This window comes from Protopterus annectens, chromosome 12.part0, assembly GCF_019279795.1.
Source record: "Protopterus annectens isolate FY-2018-M chromosome 12.part0, PAN1.0, whole genome shotgun sequence".
NCBI lineage: Eukaryota > Metazoa > Chordata > Ceratodontiformes > Protopteridae > Protopterus > Protopterus annectens.
This window is the reverse complement of record NC_056746.1, coordinates 1319841070-1319859723: the sequence shown is the minus strand read 5'-3', so window position 1 is coordinate 1319859723 and position 18654 is coordinate 1319841070.

The window sequence follows — 18654 nt, the reverse complement described above, 5'->3', positions numbered from 1 at the left end:
GGGATTTCTTCTCTTGGAGTGTGTGTGTGTGTGTGTGTGTGTGTGTGTGTGTGTGTGTGTGTGTGTGTGTGTGTGTGTGTGTGTGTGTGAGAGAGAGATGTATATAATAGGGGTTAAAGGTTTGATGGGCAATTGTATTTATCACATGCCAAAGCTGGTTTGATTATGTTACAGTTAAACATTGGGAGGATGGCTTCAACATAAATCCTGAGTTTTTCCTTTTTTTCTTTTTCTCAGTTTCACAGCAGTTCTGTGACCCTGAAGTTAATTTCATTTCTGAGGTATGAGAGCAGAGTGAGAGATGTGGCATGTGAAGCCCCACACACACACACACACACACACACACACACACACACACACACATAAAAGCTCCTATTGTAATGTTTGTTGGTGTTCAGATATTGGTTTGTATTAGTGATAACTGTTTTAGATTATTTTTATTTATGATGGTTATACCAGATATATAGGAGTATATAATGAAAGACTGTAGATGTGATTGATGAATACACAAAACACAGACCAATTAGAAATCACAAGAGAGAAATCATATGAATTTCATGGCCACAGAGTCTTTTAACTTTTGCTGCAAATATAATACATTGACAAGGAAAGTAACTGAAAATTAATTATCACAAATGCGAACAAAGCAATTACATTAGCTGTAACGAAAAAAAAAAAAAAAAAGCTAAAAAGACTTGAAAAATAACTACCTCATGTAGATCACAAAAGCACTTTTAATTGTTAAACTTTCCCTAACATTCTTATCTATAAAATGATCATCATTCAACTGTTGCCAACTTCTTCTTGGTGTCAGTCCAGCTCTCATGCAGACAGACCTGATATATCTGTTATATCTCTCCTGAGAACCATGTTAACATCTTTCCTCTGTGTACTTCTTTTCTGTGAACTGATTTGTGGCAATTATAGTTTCCTTTGTAACTAGCCTCATAGCGTTCCTATCAGTCGTCAGTATTGCACATAAAGAACATGCCTCTGCATACCTCCAAGATTCTTTCTATTTCATCACCCAGACACTGAATTCTGGAATTACAATTCTGGCTGTGGCATGTCTTCTGCCATCCTATCTCTCTGAAAGGTACTGACCCATTATTGAAGCCCACTAAAGTTTTCATCAGATTTATCTATGTTTTTTTTCTCATTCCAGTTATTACTGTCAGGCTTATTATGATACCAGCTTTGGTCACAAGAGACTAGCAAGTGTTCCACTGTCACACTGGCTTCAGGATGGGGTTATGCAAAGATAGAGAAACAGAGAATAGCAGGCTACCAGAGTCAGAATGATTTTTCCAGCATTGTGATTTTTAAATTGTGTTGTAACTTTGTATCTACTTAGCCTTTTCCAGGTATCTTAGTGACATCAGTATTATTCATTTCATGCAGTCTGGGACATCTGAACACCAAGCTAAAACAGCATGCCTCTTATTCTTCAGGCTTCTAGCTTAACTAGAAAGACATCTGTCCCATCAACGACATCTTGTCATCCTAATTTCAAGTGGATGCGCTCTGCTTGTCAGGCCATTATGGCCTTTCTTCACATATAATGACAAGTTGTCCCTCTTCTCACCACTACACCCTTCCAGTAAACATGTGCATCCAAAGATGGGTCAGGTACGTTAAATGATCAGAGACTGAACCAGCCTGTTAACATTTCAGCACTGACATGCAAAGTGCCACAGGATGTAGCAAACAGAAGAGACCATTCCTTTACACATTATTTTAGATATAGAATGCTTCCTCATTGTGGTGTCAGTGGTGTAAGAAGTAACAAACTCACCTTTGGTGCAGAAGGCTGAGGGTTCAATTCTCATACCGTTAGACTAATTTCTGACACTGCAGTGCAGCAAAGGGGAGTGCTACGCTCCAGTGTGTGTCATCCTTTGTATGAGATGTTAAACCGGGTCACCATCTGCTTGAGTTGGTGGTAGCTTAGATGGATGTAAAAGATCCCACAGCACCCCCTAAAAAGGTAGGAAATAATCTCTGATGTCTTGGCCAAAGTTCTACTAGTAGTATAAATACCCACCCCCGGGTCTCCTTTGTAAAGAGATTGCTGACCTGGTTAACAAAGGATAAATAACAGCAGACTTAACAACAGACAAAAAAACAGTTAAGTTAGATTAAAGTGCATTTGATGAGTAGCATTTACAGTTACTGAATATGATGTTTGATATACTTATCAAACCATATCTTGACTAATAGCATATTTGCACCAATAGATAATACTTGTAGTTCAGTATTAAGAAATGTTTTCCAGGAAGCTGCCTTCTGAAATCATTCTATGTATCAATATCATGAGCATTGTGTTTAATTCAAATAGCAACTGAGATCATTGCTGTTGTTTGCAGTCAGTAAAAATCTTTATATAAATACAAAACTGCATTATTACAGAATGTACATTCATAAGAGATAGTGAAAGGCCTCAAAATATTTCAAAGGGGGGGAAATCCGATCTGTCTGTCTCGCTTGTGGTCTTCAAATGAGAATTCATACCATTTGACAGAATGATTCCACAGTTTTCTGATACGAATTTTTTTTTTTTTTTTTGTTTTTTTTTTTTTATATCTTTCATAAATATTTACTAGCTTTTCAAAGCTATTTGGAATTCATTCTTGTATATGAAACATTGGATAAAACACGCTTCACTTGGGATTTGTGTAGGAGTACCCATTGTGCATGATGATCATTCCTAACCATTTTGTTTGCGGTATTTTCATATTTCATTTAATACAAATAATTTAAAGCTAATGTCAATAACAGCCGGGGAAGCACCATTACCCTTATGTATTCTAACCATGCTGTGAAGTGGCATACCGTGGAGATACATTAGCGCCCAGGAGGTGCAGTGCTCGGGAAACTAAATGCTTGAGATTAAAGTCCACACCATTATGCTCTGATTCATTCACTCCTTCTGTGTAGCAGAAAAAGCACTTTTCTTGTTAATGCAAGTATGCGTGCGGCATTTTCAGAATTACATTATGGGCATGCACTCCCTTCACTAAAATATACTTCACTTCTGCAATTTGATTTCTGTCTTCAATAATTAGTTTATTTAAAAGGTCAAATAGGAGTTGCAGTACACTTAGAAGTCATCTGAAATATTGAACTTATATAGTTTACATTAATCAGCAAATGCAATATTGAAAAGATTAGCTTAGGATTTATAAAACTTTCCTGATGTAATACTGTACAGTTCTGGAAGTAAGGAGATGTACACTAACAGTAGTCCTAAAGCAAGGTGTCTGATACTGCATGTATACAGTGAACTTTAAGAAGCAAAAGTTAGCGGACAAGTGTCAGAAATGCTGCAGTCATTCCTCTGAGAATATTTAGTGTTCCTTATCATTAGCATGCTTACTCTCTCAAACCCTCATAAACACCCACATCCATTGATGATAATATATTCCAACTCTAAGATCACATAATACAAATGAATGGGAATACTCTGCAACCTTGGTAATGTTGCAGTCTCACACAACTGTACATCAGCTGACAAAACAGCTGACAAACATAGACATTTCCCATATACATACATACCACCTCCCCTGCACCCCCAGAGTTGGGGGCTTCAGTCTTCAGAGCACCATCACAGCTTATGTATGGCTACTACATGGTTACAGTACCATGGAAGAAAGAGAAAAAAACACTGGAAGCAGACTGCCAGTTTGCACACTCCGATACATTGTGATAGAGCAAACTGCAATATTCCTTATACATCTACAGGAAAACTAAGCTCAGAAAACTGAACACACCAAACAACCAAGAACAGTAATAGTCAGAAATTTAATTGCAGGTTTAACACTTTTATCTGGTAAATAACACGGACAAATACTGTTGACAAGCAGTATCAAGAGTATGGTAAATCATTAAGTAGTTATACTCAATATTTATAGGGTGAGGGAGATAAAGAGCAAAGAAAAGATGAAAGAGTGAGTTATGGGGAGAGTTAGGTGGGTAACCTGTTAGAAATCTCACTGGAAATGATTTTCTTTGGGAAACGGATGTTACTTTCCTCTGTGGTGTGTTTTTTTTTTTTTTTTTTTTTCAGGCTTCTGGCACTCAAGGAATTTCTCATTGATCATCTGTAGAGGAGCCTATGGTATTTCAAGATCAGAAAAGAGAAGATAGTGTAAATAATCCATGCTGTTATTATCTACTGTAAAATAAAACATCTGCTGTATTATGTACCAAAAGATAAGATAAATGTCTGGAAGAAAATGATTTTCTAAAAATTATGCATGAAATAGCCATTGCAGTTCCCCTCAAAGAAAGGTTGTCTACACATGCATATTAATTAAATGACTTGAGCTGGCTGGAAAGTGAGCATTTTTTTCTTTTTTGACATTGATTTGTATAATGTTCTTGTATTCTACTAAACCTATAAAAAACATACATAAATGAATCAGTTATAAAATAATCATTTTTGACATTCGGATATAATTTACGAGTTAAGTAATGCCGTGATGAATTGCATGCTACTGCTTCGTGGTTTTATTAAACTGATTTTTCATGATTCGTGCTACAAATGCCATATTAATGCTATTTCAGAACACTGTGATTTGTTCGAATGATATTTACATGACTGTACTACTGGAATGAATCAATTGTCATTTTACAAGGGATTTATTTGCATGCCTTTGAAAATGTAATGTCCAGCTTGGATCCTGGAAAAATCAAAAATGATTTGTAGTGTGCCTTTTAAATACACTTTGATAGCTTACCATAGAAGCCTCAAAATAATTAAAAGCAAGGTGATGTACATAGATCTCAAAATGGTACAGTCTTTTATGTATTAAAATTAAAAGTCCAGTCACCTGTCAGCTGCATAAAATAATTAGCGCTTTGTGAGACTGATAAGATTAAGATCATTTATTTATTTTTACAATTAAACTGTACTCTTATTGCACCATTTGATCTTTGCAAGTATTATTCCAAAATAATCTTGACTCATTTTCACACATTCTCTTTTTGTAAAACTGAAAGAGTCTTTGCTGTTTTGAGTGATGAAAAAATTTCTGTTTGCATTGCGCATCTTCCAATAATTCTCCACCTGCTTGCCAGCTGTCTGTAATGAGTAAGTATACAAGATGAAATAGATCACTTGGATTTGAGATGCAACTTAGCAATAATTGATCTGAAGATCAGCAAATAGACAGCTGTAGGATATTACTTTACTCAAATAAATCAGTCCTGCAAATTCCATGAAACATTTTCCTACTGCCTATACAATATGTTCTACTTGCCACTTACTCTTGGGGATATATAAGATGTAATATAATTTGCTTGAACTCCAACTTTTTGTGAACGTTAACAAAATTCCCACTTGACAAATTAAGGAGTATTATCTGATATTACCTCTTGAGGAATTCCACTCCTTCCAGCGCTGGCATGTAATGCATTAACTACCATTTTAACTTATTGTGTCATGAAAGTTTAGGACCTTTTGAATAGTACTCACATGGGGGAAATGGGAATCTTTATTCTGGAACAAGCAAATTCTAACTTTTGATGAAGGTAAAGATAAAATGTCCTGTTTCTGATTTTGATTCCTATGCATGCGACATAACTCTTCAGTTCTCTTCATTAATTCTGTTTAGATAAATATGTTAGGCCAATACATGATAACACAAGCTCTATTTTCCACTTGCTTAATGTGGCTCGTACTTGAGTTTGAATACTCTCATGGACTTGAGTAGGAAAAAAACATCACCCTGATTACCAAAAATAAGAAAAAAGAACTGCTTGTAATGCTTAGTACCTCTTTGATTTACAGAAGTGGAGTTTTCTCTTGATTCATTTCTTTATGGAAGATGTAGGCATATCCTTGATTTGGCTGTCCCCTATTTATTCAGTTTGATTTGTGCTGCAATGATTCTTGTCACTTCCATATGCCTTCACTCTTCCTCAGACCTAGCTCTGAAAAAAAACTTGATCTTCCTGGAGTATTTAATCAGTGGTACTTCCTCAAAGTAAAGCTAGGTGTGTTTGTCACTTAACCGGCAGCCAAAGCCTCCAAACCATACCTCTCAACCTAACATCCGAAAAAATCTGGATAAAGCCAGAAAAATGGGGGACAAAGGCAAAAAAAAATAGGGACAGATTTTACATATTACACCTATAAACTTAAAAAAAGTTGATAGAATGACAGATCTGACTTTGTTATATATTTTCTGAAGCATATAAAGTCTGAAAGTCAATCTGTCTGTCATTATTTTGTATTATTAAATGACTTCAATCCTCAACGATTACCAAAAAAATCACAAATTTTATGAGGAACAGACTGAAAATAAGAGGCAAAAATATGGGCATTCTATGAGAATCTGTACAGTTGAGAGAATTTTTTTCATAATGTCACCAGCACTTTATAACAGAGATTGACTGGTCTGTAACTTGTGTATTTGAGCATGCAGTGGCATATTGACCACAGAAAATCAACTGCTGTACCTTCCTGACATGTCACCTTCATCGATATTACTGGGATGTATCTGTGTATACAGTCCTTAAATTGTAGCCGTAGACACAAAGGATAACTGTTTCTGTTCTGTATTTATCCCAGTACCTCTTAATCATTCATGCTTAATACCACTGTGACAGTTATCTGTGAATATGCATGTGCTCTGTCCTTATGCTTTTTCAGCAGTATCAGACTTATTGTACCGATGTTTTGCTATGCCTTTGTTAGATCTTGCAGCAACTAATGACTGTATAGCATGACCTCTTTTCACCATGCCAGGTGGTTTAAAAACATTTGACCCAAACTAGTTTACTTTAACAGTTGTTGTGTCTTTTGGCTTTTCCCGGTTAAGGGTCGCCACAGCGGAACTCCGGTCCGCTAATGATTGGCAATAGATTTTTACGTGCCGAGTTGCCAGCCCTGACACACAACCTTCAACAAAGGTACTCCCATTCATGCATGTCTCTACACAGAAGATGCTTTAGCTGAGAATTGAACAGGACAATGTCTTACTGTGAAGCGACAACGCTACCGCAGCACCACCACCGCAGTTTAGTTTGTTACTTTAACTGTGCTTGAAGGAATTCTATCTGAAGTAACAATCTGATTTTTTGTTTTAAAATTGAACACACAGAATAGCCAGACTTGACGCAAAATGTTTTAGTTTATTACTTGAATTTGACAGCAGTATGCATGCTAATTTGAGCAGTTACCTATTTATATACAATGCCTTAAAATCTGACGATATTTTGTCTTTTGCCCCAGTACTTGGAATGAATATAACTTGCGTGTCTTTGTCCTCTTTTTGCTGAACCTGTATCGTTGTAGTCAATAAAAGCATGAAGCATATGCATGCCATTACTGAAGTTATTAGTTGCTTTAACACTATGAGAAGCATGCATTCTCTTCAGTGCATACAGTTCAGTTGTGTCAACAAATGTTTCTGTAAAACATATGTATCTTACAGAATCGCCTCATTTCACTTTTGATTAATATTATACTTCGTTTAATACTTATCAATGCACTTTGTTTTTTTGTGTAGCCATAATGATTGCTATGGTTTTGGTGTCTACTGTTCTGTTAGTCATCAGCTGTCAGTTTAGGCAATGTGATTCCGGTTTGCATTTTCACTTTTTCCATTTTGGATAGCTTTGTCACTAACAGCCGTTAATTTGCACAATTCCATTTCTTCAGTCATGGTTTAAGGTGAATATTGGAATGTTTATACTCTATACACACCAGCCACTTCATCAAATGTCATATTTGCTTCTTTTAATATTCTGTCTATTCGGTAATCATTTCTGATTCTGCACAAAGTTGTGTTATTAATGAATCAGCCAAACTGCCAAATTTGCAGTCTTACATTTTATGTGTTAGGACACTCATGTAATCCTCTCTTAATTGTCAACCCCATTGATTTCTATTAAAAAAATGTCTCAGTTTATGTTCTGGCACATCCACTCAGTGAGAAGATGTGTGCAATGTTGAGTTGTGAGTGGTCAAAGCATACTCTCCCCAAGCCAAAAGCTGCAAAATGCAGCTAGAAATGGTGGTTCAGTGGAACAGAATAACAAAATTTAAAGGGATAAGATTTGAGGCATTAATACATGAAAATGTAATTCAGATAAATGTGAAAAAGTACTTTAAGCACAGTTTTCAGTAAAAAGTATGCCTTCCAGGTGACCTGCTAAAATTTATGCATGTGATACAACAAATCCTACTAAACAATCTGCATTTTTTTGAATATACATAAGTATCAGTAACTGTGCAGACCATTTAAACCAAAAAGGTGCATTAAACCACAAAGACTCCAGCAAAGTTCCAAACCTCAGTGTTAAATAAACACCACAAAAAGACTAAAAATGTAATGAGAGCTTTGATTTTTAATAATTAACACTTCCTCAAGAAAAAAAATCAGAGTCTGTCTGGTACAACACACTTTTTTGGTTTAAACAGTTTTTCTGCTTTATTTGGTCTGGATTGTTTTTGAGTAAAATGCAGACCATATCAGTAGCACCACATCAGGTATTAAAAGACATTTAATTGTGATGCAATGTCATATGTATATCAATAAAAATATATATCGTCAACATGAAGAAATAAATATGAGATTAAAGCGTTGCTATATACTGTGATTGCAGATTCACATGACCCACAACACCCAGCTTTTTCAACTTTATTAAAGACGTATAAACTATATTGACATAGTAATTAATTTGACAGAAGTAAGTCATCAGAAAATTACTATTTTTTAAAATTTTGCTGTTTAGTTTCAACCATGCAGGTGCAAATGATCTAAACCTGTGGATGCATAACAAATCCATTATGTCTTTGTTTACCATCACTTAGACTCTGACATTGCTGGCCAGGCACCAATATTTGGAAGGCAACTAGTAATTCCATAATATGTGCTAGACGGATCCCATGCTGTCCACTTTCCTGATTAAATCCTGTTGCTGTTAAATCATTTCACTACCAAAGCTGCCAGTGCAGGTAAAGTTAAGTTGTGTCCTTTGCTACATCCAATATCCAGTGGTCTTTCACATTTATTGATTGCTTTCTTATATTTTTAGTGAGGCAATATTTGATGTGATGTTTGTAAAACAAGATAATTTATAGGCATGTTTACATTGTTGAAATCTATATTATATGCAAACATCTATTAAATATAATAAGCTGCAAAACCTTGATTTCATTGCTGGTAACCACCAAAGATAGTTCACGTTGTATGGTAACCAAGAAACAAATTTCCAAAAAAAGTCTAAGGTACAAAAATCAACTTAGAGTCTTGATATATGGGAATGGTATTAGTTTTATATATATATATATATATATATATATATATATATATATAGATATATATATATATATAGATATATATAGATATAGATATAGATTAACTTTATAACCTCGAAATACTGAAATATCGAATTTCAGTATCTCGAGACTATAAAACCGAATCCTCAAAACACAAAAAAACGTGAAATTCACAACACCGAAAAAAACCGCACACACTATACCACACATACACCACAACACCCACATCACAACATAAACAAACAAAACTGCACACATACACAACCTATACACACATAAGCAGGGGGCAAGCCCCCCTGCACCCCCCATGTGGGCGTCTGCACCCCCCACACCCCCCTACTTATATATACTAACTCCGAGATCGCACAAAGACAAAACAAAAGCCAACTCACACACGCACATTCTCCGACCCCTCACACACACATCAAACACATCAGCACACTCACACACACACACACACACACTAACTCCCACTCAAAACCCTTAGAAAACACTTACCTGACATAACACCTACATCCACACATGGCACCGCGCACCATCAAAACACAATCCTGGACATTATGCAGCGTAAGGTCATAACCGCGAATTCGACATATATTCGAGTTCGCGATTATGACCTTTCGCTATTTTTAACATTTGGCTTTATAGTCTTGAGATACTGAAATTCGACATTTCAGTAATTCGAGGTTATAAAGTGTTTCTATATATATATATATATATATATATATATATATATATATATATATATATATATATATATATATATATACACATATATATATGTATAATGAATTTGATATGTGTTATTTGTATTTATTTTTTTACTCAGTTTTATCATGTGACTGGTTATCTGAGTGTTACTGGATGTGAGAGGTATTTAAAGAATTGATTTCTCTGTTAATTTTAGCTCTGAAAAAGTCCCAATTAGTTGAACAAATGTGCTTTGCTGGAACATGTTAAATTAATTGATTAAAGGCTTCCATTGATTTTTGGCCTTTGGTTGTTTCTTTCTGTAACACATGTTCAGAAGTTTGTTTGTTTCATTGCTGGTGACATAACTGACTAAAAGGAAACCGCTTGCAGTCATGGGAATGGCAAACCAGGTATCCAGAAAGTGAAAATATATTGCAAAATAGATATGAAGATCTTCCTGGGTTTTGACAATGAACCCTCATCTACTTTGTGTGCATACTGATTTTTTTCAATCACTCTAGTGAATGTGTTTAATTAAATAAGCAGTGTCATACATTTAGATATTTTTTATAACACAGCAAGACCAGATTTTGTTAATGATATATTATATTAGGAAGTACGAAGGCACTATGCCCTAAAACATTATTTAAACAATAATAAGACATCTATCATGATGCTTGTAATGCCTTAATATGACCTAAACTGTGAAATATTGTGCCCTTTTGCTTAAGTTTGATGGACTGCATCACACAGGTGCATTTCAACCATGGCCGTCATACAAACAGAAGGAAAAATATAAACATGTTACAGTAACTTGGTCTGAATGAAATGCAAAGCTGCTGCACATACATTTTATATGATTCGGTTAATATGATTACTACTTAATACTAGTTTTGCCAGCTGTTGCTCTGTGTAGTCATCATAGGTGTTTGTTATTATTTCAATTCACAGGTGGTCAAATCCACCTGTGAGAGTCCCATATTGCAAATGTCGGAATGCCAAAAACCAAAATTGCAAACTGTCCAACCTTGCCCCATTTTGGATCTATGGTGATGCCAGCTCTTGGGTCAAAAATGGTAGGGAGTTTCAATGTTTGGTGTTTGTGTTGAGTGTACTGGAATTTGCATACCGACTTTCACAGAATGGTTTCGAACATAAGACTCGATTGCCTGTGAGTCAAGTATATGACAGTAAAATGTTTGCTGGTATATGTCATTTATGGAAAGTGTGAAAGAGTGATAAAGTATGTTTTGATTTTTAATGACTAGGGATTTGGGACGATAATATAATTACTTGTAGATATTTTAAGTCCTGTCTGTCAATAATTGTCTAAGATGATAGAACTGTTTGTCAGGTCAATAACTTCTAGAAAACCTGAAAGCTTTGTACCATTGTTTGGATCACTCACTTATTAAAGACTGGAATGATTTCTTCCCTTTTGCAAGAATATGTGAGCAGCATACAAATAAACTGAGATCATCTGGAGATCCTTCAGAAAGCATATTCAAGGAATGAGAAATACTGATTATGGGCAGTGACCAAAAAGGTTGGGTATTTTTACTCTAGCAAGACAAATATTCGTGCATGGATAATTCGGTAACAATGCATGAGTTTCTTTTGGAGCTCATATATCTGATCAGAAACATGGAAGTTAGGAAATTGAGGATGTTCTTCTGCGTTAAAATTTCTTTTGTTGTTGTATTCAGACTCATGTAAACCAGAGAAAGATCATAAAGTGTTCCCTGAAAATCCAAAAAGTAATTGAGTCTTCCCAAATAAATAAGCATGTGCTGCACTGTACATAAGCACCCCCTCCCTTGACCCTAATAGTTAAAATACTCAAGATTGGAATTTGTACCTTCAATTTATTTAAAGAGAAATATACACACCTGTTTCATTCTGCATTAGGAAGAGATGAACATAAAATCCATACTGAAGAGTTAAATATTTAAGAACACAACTTTTTTCTGACTGACTTTGTCATCCTATATGAAAAGTTAGCCAAGGCAAGGAGGTTGTCAGTTATCATTATTTTAGAAATATTATACTTCTTATTCTACTAAGAGAAAACCATAAAGAGAAAGGACATCTTAATGAAACAGTGTTTAGGTTATGTGACAAATTATATAAGCTATATCGGGTGCTGCCATGAATACCTTGTAGAAAATCTCAGATAAGAAGCTTGGTGATTTATTTGATGAGACAGTCATAACGAGTTTGCCTTCCATTACTACATGATGATGATGATGATAACAGTGATGATGATGACAAAGTTGTGTTCACAAACTGAAATTGTGATCGGTAGTAAAATTCTACTTTGCCAGTGGAAAAAACAATCTAAATGACATCAGATGACCACACCTGAGACCTAGTCATGTTTCTACTGTCATTCTGCAGCGTCACTAACACACTGATTGGGTAGAATGTAGTATACAGTCCCTGCAGTCTAATCACTAGGTAGGGGACAGTACAGATGTGGTTTAGTTAAAAATATATTTGATTTGACTGTGTATTTCCTAGTTTAATATACTTTTTTGCTGACTTTTCCCATTTTTGTTTTCAGTCAGTTAATTCCAGGCTCTCTCATCTCTTTCTTTATATAGATTTAAATTATACACCCATATATACACACACACACACACACACACACACACATATATATATATATATATATATATATATATATATATATATATATATACACACACACACACACACATATATATATATATATATATATATATATATATATATATATACACACACACACATATATATATATATATATATATATATATATATATATATATATATATATATATATATATATATACATATATATATATATATATATATATATACACACACACACACATATATATACATATATATATATATATATATATATATAGATATATATATATATATATATATATATATATATATATATATACACACACATGGATATATTTATACATGGCTGGAGAAAGCAAAACAAAATATCTTCCAGTTTACTGTAAGGTTGCTTCAATGCCTCATTTTGTTTCACGGTGGAGTTTAAAAGAACAAAACAATACTAACAGGGAGTTAACAGTTATAAAGAGAAACATTCCAAAAGTCTTTCTGGGTTAGAGACAGCAGCAAATTTGCAGACTGTAGAACAGCTTCTTCTGGTGTTTGAAAGTCAGTGATAACAGGATTTTTTAAGTTACCAACTTCCTTCCAGATGCCATAGCTCACCTCGTAAGTGTTGATACCATACAGTTCTGATATCCATGCAGCGCTGATAGCCACACAGTTTTGATATCATGCAGTGTTTACTCCCATGCAGTGGTGAGAGTCAGTTAGCGCTGATACCCATGCAGCAATGATACCATGCAGTGGTGACAGCCAGACAGTGCTGATCCCATGCAGTGCTGATACCCTTGCAGCATTGATACCATGCAATGCTTATCCCATGCAGTGCTGAAACAAATGCAGCATTGATACCATGCAGTAGTGATACCTATGCAGTGTTGGTACCCATGCAGCATGTGGGCCAGAGATGTGCTTGTTTCTGTCAGTTTCCATTTCTGAAATAAATATCATTCTGCTTAAAGTTTCCCAGTCAGCAGTTACCAACCCCCAACATATTATATTAATAAAACTACTATTCCTATACCAGATCGATAAATAGATAGCTAGAAAAAAAGATAGATTGAAATGTGGTTCATAAAGAAGCTGGTTAAACATATTTTTACCATTGTGGGAGATATTATCTTACAGGTTTTAGTGATGCCAGGATGACACAAGTGTGGTCCCCCATGTCAGTGATGGTAGCTCACTTGGGGAGATATTCAGCTCTTCTAGTTATGCAAGTGTTTTATGCTCCCCATGGAGGGAGTGACTATAACAAAAATGGGGAAAAAAGCATGCTGTTTTGGCCAGAATGTCAGTTAATCCACAGATGATTCCTCTCTCCAGCAGTGACATGGCTGATCAATGGGCAGTCTAATGACAACAGCTATGAGGACACCACAGATAAAAAAAAAAAAAAAATATTCCAGTAGAAATCCTGTTGTGATTTACTGTATATAGGAAGATAAGCATTCTTTCTCTATAACTATGAAAGCAAATGAGCTATATCTCATCAATTGCTGAGGAAGGAACCTCCTTGCGAGGCTTCACATTTCACGTCCTTCCACCACTGCTTCAATTTAGCTTTTATGCTTATATAAGTCAGGCAGTGTTCCTAATCTGCTACAAATCATAGGTAGGCCTAGTAAAGGGTCAAAAGCTTTTCTTCCAGAATTACCTCTTCCCTGTTACAGTCCATTTGTTGTTCAGTGATGCGTCACCTTTTATTTACCACTTTGAACATTTCTTCTAATGTGGTAAATTCCAACAGAAATATCAGACTGAGTATGGAAGCATTTTTATTTTGCCAAATAAACATTGACACAAAAATATGTATTTCAGGTATACTGCCCAAGAGACTTGTGGATTCTTGCAGAATGTGCCAAGCAATTAATTTGGACCTACAGAAAGAGGCAAAGGAGTCCTAAACTTGACCACAGTATAACTAGACTTGTTTCAAGATTTCCAAGGGCTACCCTAAAAGCAGGCCAAAAGATAAATACAAACTTCTGGGAAGTGAATGCCCCTCCCATTTATTCTTAACCTTTATTTTATAACTCACTTAACTTTTTTTTCTGAACCACACTGCTATATTATCTCTAGCCAGTACAGAAAATGGATATAAAATGAAGATACATACTTGTCACAAAAGGAAATGTCAGCTTAGCTATCTGGAATTTTGTAAATTAATTATATGTCAGTTGTAAATATTAATATGCTTTATATAGTTGTGTGTCATTTGTGAATAGCAATATGATTCATATGCCTGTGCTACAAATGTATTAGAACTGTATGTCATATTGTATAGAAGTGTGCTGAAGATAGATTATTTTTTATACAGCATTGTAGCTGTTTAACAGGGGAGACTGAACACAGAAGATTAACTTGCAAAACTTCAGAAGAATGGTTGAGGCTAAGTTACTTTATAGCTGGGCCATAAAATATGTTATTTCTCAGTTTCAGTGCAGTAACAGACACAATGTCTATAACTAGATGTTTTTTGTATTGTCTTTTTACATGTGGAGGAATATAAATTATTTTATGACTTCCATCATTTGCCCAAGATCTGAGGGCTATGTATTTTTTACAGGGAGATGCTAAATGCTGGCAGTCTCTAGCAATAGTTTTTTTCACCTGGGATAATCAGATGTCATCCTGCAAGTATCCCAGCAGCAATATTTGAGATATTAATTTAAGAAAAGTCAGAGAGAGAGAGTACATTTTGTATTTGGTCTTTGACTTGGCAGCATCAGCTGGGAAAAACCCACTCACCACATCTGGCTTGCCTGGCTCTGTAAGTAAATTAACTAGGGTATAGTAATTTATTTTAGATTCAGTAAGGAATACAGTAAATATTAGTTGACATGGTTTCTGTATTTATTTGAGACTGTCCTGCAATGTTGTTTATTTCCTGTTATTTTGAACTCTGAAGTCTCTGTGAATACATATTTAGTATTTTCTTGTTCTTTTATTATTATTAAGTATATTTAAACTTATCTTTGTGACTGATATTTGTGAGACATAGATATTCAAGTACCCTAAGAGCTTAACTATTTGGTGACACTGTGAAGGCCACTCCTAATAGCCTTGCTCTTGGTCAAACTTCAATTTGCGTTGACAGTAATATTACACAGTAAGATTGGACACCCTTTGTTAAGGGCCTTAAAGTAGCTGATGAGAAGTGGCTGGTGGCAGTCCAGACTATCTTATTGTCTGGGCAAAAGGGGGCATAGCTAGTGAACTGTAAACCTGTGCCAGCCTTTCCCAGGTGTGCGTGTGTGTGTGTGTGTGTGTGTGTGTGTGTGTGTGTGTGTGTGTGTGTGTGTAAATCAAACCTCAGAGTGTGTCAGCTACTTGGGCAGGGACATGGAGCACTGGTTGGACAGAGGTTGCTGAGGTCTTGGCTTGGTCACTCAGCTGAGATCTCAACTCTAAAGTTGTGCCAGTGGGGAGTCATATTGGGGAACTGGAGAAAGAGGGAGAAACCAGCCCCAGAATGTGGTCTCTGTGTGCTCTTAATGTGAATTACACTTTACTGTGTGTGTACATGTCATCCTCCTAGAATGTATGTCCCCCTCTGTTGCCAGTTGTGAGGATTGAGGCTCCTTGATTAGTGGGCTAGTGCTGGGGTGTCATAGTACTGATTAAAGAATGTCTCATTTTTGATCCTCTGTAAGCTACAATCAAATTGTCATCTCTCTGTATATGTGTCTGTCTATGGCAGATTCTCTAATCATGTAAAACTGTATTATTTGCCTTGTTTCAGAAATAGTGATACTCACATATTTTACAAAATGCTTCTTATTCCATACAGTAGTAAATATTCCTCTGAGCCCCAGCAACAGTGCAGACTTCAAGCAGAGATGCTATGCTTTATCAGCATTTGTTTTATGGTTTACAACTCCCCACCCCCAAATATATGCAACAGCTCTAATATTTCAGGAAAGTGCAACTTCTTAATGGGAATTATTAAAAGCAGAGTGCCGGTGCACAAGCTAACCAAGCCTAAAGCTTTATTGTTGTTTGAACCCTTACATCACTAGCTTATGACAGCCACAAGAGAAGCAATGTGAAATGCAAAGAACACAAACAATTCTGAGCGCCCATGTCAAGCAGTTTAATAAAATCTCTAAAGGAAAAAGAATACCGGTGTTTCCCATAATGGCTTTAGATCCTTGATGAATCGATGTTAAAGTGTCTTCTAACTTACTGCAAAGCATGCCTTACATCTGATTCTAACATTAGCAGGGGACCTTTTCTGATCTGTTATATATCGAATATAGGTTCATAGGTTCATACTAGGCTATCTGCCCGAGGGCATTTACAAGCCTAGCCCAACGTTTTGTGGCTTACGCCACCCCTTTAGTATGGGGAACTATACCCATTATTTTGCTGTGCCTCTGTCGAGCAGTGACACTGAGGTAATCCCTGGGGTATATCTGCGATCTCCCATCCATTGGTCAAGATTTCTCTTGAACAAGGCCAGCGAGGTGCTCTGCCTCACATGTACCGGGATTTTGTTCCACAGCATAGGGAGTCTTTGGGTGATGAATCTATCCCTCCAGCACGTCCTATTAATAGCCGTGTCAAGGTTTAAGTCTCCGCCCTTGTGGCTCTGATGGATCTAGATTTTTGAGGTGAAGCATATTCATCAAATCTGGGTTTGACATGGCCTTGTATGTTAGGCAAAGGTCACCTCTGAGCAAGCGGTAAGCGACTGAATAGAGCTGGAGTTCTTTCAGTCGGGCAGCATAGGACAGATTTTGAGACCCTTTATCCTTTTGGTGAGGAACTTTGTGGCCCCTCCAGCTGGTGCAAGTGTCGGGTCAGATACATTCCAAATGGGGCATTGTACTCAATCATTGGTCTGATCAGTGATGAGTAAAGGGAGACTATGACCTCCCTTGATCTAGATGAGAATCCCTTCATGATAATGTGGGCAATGTAGAAGGTCTTCCTAACTACTTTAGCTACATGGGTGTCGAATGACAGACTACTATCAACCTGGGTCCCCAGGTCCCTGATAACTTCTTCTGTGCTCAGTGGATTGCCACCTATTTGGTAGCTAGTAACCTTGTTTTTCCCGAAGGGTATGACTATGCATTTTTGGCATTTAACTTTAGGCGTGGCTCTGGCACCAGTTATCCATTTCTGTGAGACCCTTCTGAAGGATATCTGTGTCAGATGTGTTTTCTACTATGGCTTCAGTTTGCAGTCATCTGCAAACTTTGTCAGCCATAACCCTCCTGTGTTTGCTTGTACTTCAGAAAAGTAGATGCCAAACAAGAGTGGGCCCAGGACTGAGCCCTGTGGGACACCACTTGTGACAGGCTTTGAGTCTGACATGCGCCAGCCACTCTGACCCTGTGGGTTCTGTCACACAGCCAGTTTGCAACCCATCTTGTGATGTATGGGTTGACATTTAAGCTGATGAGTTTTTCAATGATACCCGAGTGGGGTATTGTATTGAAGGCCTTAGCCAGATCGAGGTAGGCTGTATGGACTGCCTTTCCTCATCAATGGCTTTGGTGACTGTTTCAAAAGTCAACCAAGTTTAAAAGGCATGATCTGCCTTTGACAAAGCCAAACTGGGTTGGATCCAAAGTCTGCAAATTCCTATGTCTTTATTTATGAGGTCCATTATGATCCTCTCCATGGCTTTGCAGATAAGGCTTGTCAAGCTAATGGGCGGTAATTTCCAGGGTCGGTGGAGGCACCGCCTTTGTGAAGTGGTACCACAGTTGCAGTCGCCACTCCTGGGTACGTATCCAGAGGTAAGACTTTGATTAAACAGCTGTCCTAGCTGTGGGTTTAATTCCTCATTGAGTTCATGGAGCACACAGCCGGGGACACCATCAGGTCCCATGGATGCTGTGTTTTTTGCTTTGGAGAGAGCAGTTCTCACTTGGGCTGGAGATGTTTGGGGGCTGCAATCGTTTGGTATAGATATCTCTCCTTTTGGGGAGGGGAGAAGTTTGCACTGAACCTGTCAGCCAGTATGTTGGCAATGCCTGTAGGATCAGTTATCTTCACATCATTTTGAACTAGCTCTGAGC